The following is a 5,595-nucleotide window of genomic DNA, read 5'->3' as shown; positions in this document are numbered from 1 at the left end:
TGTGACGGTCAGTTTTTTGAAATTCGTAAGCAATATCACCTCTCCGCTTACCTGCCCGCTACCCTGTAGTACGCCATCCTGTTCTCTGCACTTTTTCTTTACCTCTTCCACCGTTGTGCTTTTCCTCTTCGAGCTCTTCACACTAGGCCATAGCTACCAGCTTGACGAGGCCTTTGATGTCACTACAAGTTATTTTAAAGGGGAACTATCACTTGATTCATGCTGCCAAAACCCCAGGCAGCATAAATCAGAGTCTGGCTACACGATAGCAGCCAGGCATATTTTTTCTCAAAAACGCTCAAGCATTGCAAAAAAAAATATAGTTTGATGAGCTGGCAGTGAATTATAGAGAGAGACATAACTGAATGGCACTGCCTCCAGCTCGCTTATCGCTGTGAACATAGAGAGAGAACTGTCACTCAACCTGAGCACAGCGGGTAGAAGCCAGCCATGAGTGGTGCCAACCTATTCCAGGTTCTGCCTATAGTCTTCTCACACTTTTTCAGACTATGTTTTCTCTAAAACACTGTAGTGTTTCAGACAGATATATACCTGGCTGCAATCATGCAGCATGGCTTCTTTGATTCATGCTGACTTTGGATTGGACAGCATCGATCGAGTGATAGATTCCCTATATGTTCAATTCCATTCTTGGAGATTTCAAAAACATCCCTTCTAATGGTGAAAAGGGTTGTTTCATAATTTACATATATCACTTTTTCACAGGATATGTGATAAATGTCTTATCACTTGAGGCTCCATCTCCAGGACTACCACTGAACCTATTTCTGCTCACGGGTTGATCCCATCAATTTCAAATGTAACGGTAAGGCACATACTCAAAAACGACTCCATTCAAATTCCTCCTCACTGTACGACTAAGTACTTGGACCTCCATTCAAGAGATCAACGATGAATTGTCACCTGGACTCTAGTGCATGAATTATCCATCAATGGTCCAAAAAGGAGATATTCTCCAGCACTAAAGGATAGTAGTTAAAACTTAGCTTTTAATCATATAAGATAAAAAGTTTGGCAGAATGTGCATATATTAAAAAAAAACATGAAACTTACGCATTTCAGGTAGAAATACCTTTAATCATACTTATTACTGACACAGGAGTGGTGAGCTAGATTGACATTTTTTTTCTATTTTTTGGATGAATTATCTATCGGTCATCCTGAAGGACCTGTAGCACAAATGAATTACAAAACATGTGTCTTATTTTCAAAATTCTATAAATTGTTTTTTTATTTAAAAGACAATGACAAAAAATTAAGATCACTAGCAACCACTTGTTTTGGACAAGTCACAATTTTACGGGGCTTAATGTTGTAGCATTGAAAGGGACCACTGTGCTAGTGGTTTCTGTAAATCAGAAAATGTGCAAGCACCTCATAAAACATCTAATGGAACTGAGACAATTGTCTTGACCTCTGTTGTAAAATGATTGCTGTAACAAGAATGGCAGAGCCGTAGCAATAAAACTTAAAATAAAATGCCAGCCTACTGTACTCTACAATTATCCAGTGATATTCTCTACACTCATATAGATGGGAATGTATTGGGCACACACACATTGGCCATGTGTCATGTACTGGAGAAGAGTATAAAAAGTGGATGTTCCGAGAGAAAAGGCATCAGATCTTTGGGAATTAACTTGAAGATACTACCTGTCTCCGTAAGGAACTAAGAAAGAAAATGGCAGCTGAACGTTGTATTGGAAAGTCTGGACTCTTAGTTTTGGCTCTGTGTGCCACACTGAGTATACAAGGGGCAGGTAAGTGATTTATATGAGCACGGTTAGTCAACTTTTACTAGACCCACCATCCAAAGGTGGATAGGCGCTAAGATTCTACATGTTACAAGAGGACCTTGTTGAAAATGGTTTAGAGAAGCAAGTCATCCACTATGTAGTATCTCCTGTATTACTCCTAACCATTCAGTTAAAGGGACAATGTATTGTCTTGGATAATATTTTTTTAGATAGGCAAAACTCAAGAAGTCTCCTAAGCTTTAGAACTTGACACATCATATCGGAATCAGTTGTATTAAAGTCCAACAAGACGTAAATTGCAAATGTTTTTGGCAATTGTAAAGCAACTTAACAACCACAATTTTCTTAAACATTTTGATGTTCTTCAAATTTTGTGCAAGTCACTCAATATGAAGTTGAGCTTAAAAGTCTTTGTTCACAATTATTTATCTACCGACACATTGTAGAGACATGAAAGAAGAAAGGTTCAAGAGTGAAGACAATTCCATTGATTTTGGAAGTGATGCAAATTTTAGTTTCCTGATATGCGCATCCTGAGTGAAACCACAAGGAGTTCAGTAGATGATGATTCTAGATAATGGACATTAAGTCAGATTGAAAGCCATCACTGATTTTATTATCTGACTTTCTAACATGTTTTAAATAAGTTACAACCACAATTCATTTCATGGAAATATATAGAAATAGAAAAATCCATGGATGACATGTTGGTCAAGTCTACAGGATTAGAAGCTTCTCTAGCAGTTTTCTGATGTAGGTAGAAAACGATTCTAAGACTCATATGGCATCCATATGCGTTAGAAGGCAGACAGGAAGGAGGTTATGTTCAAGAGACAGCCCATTTAAAAATATATTGGGTAATGAAAATAGTTTTATTTCCATGTATATGGGATTTGTACTGTTTGTATATATCCATTCCCCAAACATCACTGTAATATCTGCTTATTGTTCTATTGCAGAGGCACAGAACTGTACCTACACCGGTATGTACCACACAAGTTACACTGTATTCATCATAATCTCTTGTATAGACTTTCCTCCATGAATGAAAGGTTCATCTTCATACACGTGTCCTTCCTTACCTCTTTTGGCATTTCCTGGGATGAGACTGTCAAGAGTTTTCATGGATAATGTTCTCTGTCCTCCATACATGAAATGTTTCTCATTCTAGGGTTCTATTGGAACTTGAGAATGGAAGGGGGGATTCTAGCAAGTCTTGCAGACATAAAATGGATGCTAAAATGCAGCTGTGTTACAGACATCAGACTGTAGTCTATGTTTTAGTATATTTAGAAATACCTGGAAGTCCTATCTCGTTGGACTAGTATGTGAAGCCAAGGAAATGTTACCACTTAAAGTGACACTCTACACTGGGACATTTCTCTTGTATGGTCAACCTACTTGGTCCCCCCATTTCCATCTCTTTGCCTCCTCTGCTCAGATTGTCCTTCCTTTCCTCTTGCTTCCAAGATGAACACCACATTAGTCTTGAGAATACAGTGGTAAGTCTAAGCAACACCTCCAACGCCTTTTGTAATCCTCCGGAAAGGCAGGGGTGGTAGATTTAGACGTATCCCTGTGTTCTTGATGCCCTGAAGTGACTATATGGCTGGAAGGTTGCTAAATTATAACCAATGATTATTATGTGCCCTTTTTGTAGTATCCCTACTTATTGTCTGTTATCTCCCTGCAGGTACACCTGGGTGGGCCATCGCTGTGATTGTTATGTTGGCCATTCTTCTAGCCTCACTTCTCTGCAGTTGCTGCCTTGCAGTAAGTATTCAATGAACAAAGACATGAATGCATTACACTGGTTGTGTCATCCTCTCCTGGCAAAATCAGCTGCTCCCCAGGCATGCCAAGAGGTGGACCCAAGGCAATCATCTGATTGTTCTAGCAGGGGTTTCTTCGATAAACACAGGTGAACGTTGAGGCGTAGGACCTCCACCAATCTGATATCAATGACCTATCCTAAGGGGAGGTCATCAATATTTTTAGGCTGAATAATCCCTTTGACCTTATTCCTATTTGCCGTATATATCTTGAACTCACACTTCGACCAGCAATATTGGTGCCATACTAGTTATACCTGATAAAGAAGAAACAAATCGGTAACCTCCCTCATGCCCATTCTATCATGCCTGCCTCATATAGTTCTCCAGCATAGTTGTCCTTTGTTGCTAAAGCTAATTCTTCTTTTGTCTTTAATACTTTTTAGCCTCTGTGCACTGGTATGTGTAAGGGCCGCGATGATGGCTGCCAGACTGGGATCTCCTTCGGAAAGTAACACTGAAGCCTCTTGATCAACAGCCTCAGGAGACACAACACGGCCTGTAACCCCGGACCCTACAGCGCGCTCTGGATCTGATATGGAATTATATATATATAATATGGGAAGCCTTTACATATGTAATAAAAAAGTTTAAAAATGTAAAATCAGTCTCAACTTGAATATTTTTCTTTTCTTCTTCTTATACGGTAGTAATGCTGGACATGTTTGACTAGGACTAGTGGCTCACCAGACCCTGGAGTTGGAGAGAGCCTAAAAGGCTCCTTTTCTCCCTTTGCAGACGCCAGTACATGCAATAGTTGTGGGACCCGGTTATAATCTTTTGCATTGGGGTTTCATGGTACTCTTCGCACTTGAGGCTGTACCGATGCTTAATATTTTGTCTACAGCTTCTTTGTATGTTTTTGCTGTCAGACACAAAGGGTGCTACCATCTGTTCTATCAAGACTGTAACTCAATCATCAAGGGTGGAGCGCCCCGAGGCCAGGGTTGTGTTTCACACTGGAGAAAGATCGCAATTGTTTAGAGTAAGAAAATTATCAGTTCTTGTAATATCGACCACAGCTAATAATTACTGGCATATTTTTAAAGCATTTGTTTATGTCTAGAGTAAAATCCAAACAGGAGCATAAAGAAGCACCAATGTATTCAGACCTATCTATCTATCTATCTATCTATCTATCTATCTATCTATCTATCTATCTATCTATCTATCTATCTATAATCTATCTATCTATAATCTATCTATCTATCTATTATCTATCTATCTATTATCTATCTATCTATCTATCTATCTATCTATCTATCTTCTATCTATCTATTATCTATCTATCTATCTAGTATCTGGAGCGCCCCCACACCGCCGCAGGGCCGAGGGGTACCCGGAGCCGGGCCTCTAGGTCTCAGTCTTGGGGTTGTCACGGTGGCTAGACCCGGTCCGCGGCCCTGTCCGTCAGTGGGGGACGTCCGGTGCAATAAGTGGTGTTGTAGCGGTGCAGGTCGCGGTAAATAATGAGGACACCAGGTTGCAGTCTCTTTACCTCTTTACTGAAGATGTTGGAGACCTCAGTCCAGAGCGCTGTTAACTGGGTTTTCAGAGACCGGCCGGTCCAACGACACATCAGGAGTTCCTCCTTACAGGTGGGAATCAGTAACTACCTTCTAGCGCTGTGTGTTGTAGTTCTTCCCTGCTGAGCTCCCGGGATAGTCCTCACAACTGTTTCTTTCTGTCTCTACTGTTCTTTCTCCGTCCTCCAGATGATATGGTAGGACGCACCCGTATGACGGGGTAGGCCTGGAGTTCTTCCGGGACCCTAGAGTCGCCCCTCTCCCACAGCTGCCTCCGTTGTCTGCTTAGGTGTTAAGTGAGACAGCCAACCTGTAATTAGCTGTCCGGCCGTGGTTTGCAATGTACTTAAAGTCTCTTACTTGCTCGGCGTTCCGGCCACCGACTGTTTGCGCCTCAGAAGGATGTTGCCTCGGTCTAACAGCAGGACCCCTTCTGGTATTTCTCCTTTTCTGTATTCC

The 5,595-nt window shown here is 41.0% G+C and overlaps 1 long non-coding RNA gene across 1 annotated transcript; it reads left to right on the top strand.

Annotated features, from left to right (window-relative positions):
- The first annotated feature begins 1,647 nt into the window (after positions 1 to 1,647).
- LOC143809460 (uncharacterized) lies at positions 1,648 to 4,193 on the top strand. Its single transcript, XR_013222281.1, has 4 exons — positions 1,648 to 1,781; positions 2,738 to 2,761; positions 3,472 to 3,551; positions 3,997 to 4,193. It is a non-coding gene; the product is annotated as an uncharacterized LOC143809460 (long non-coding RNA).
- The last annotated feature ends 1,402 nt before the right edge of the window (positions 4,194 to 5,595 follow it).

This window comes from Ranitomeya variabilis, chromosome 2 (genome assembly GCF_051348905.1).
Source record: "Ranitomeya variabilis isolate aRanVar5 chromosome 2, aRanVar5.hap1, whole genome shotgun sequence".
NCBI lineage: Eukaryota > Metazoa > Chordata > Amphibia > Anura > Dendrobatidae > Ranitomeya > Ranitomeya variabilis.
The sequence above is the reverse complement of the archived record's forward strand: the minus strand, read 5'-3'. Positions and strand labels throughout refer to the sequence as shown.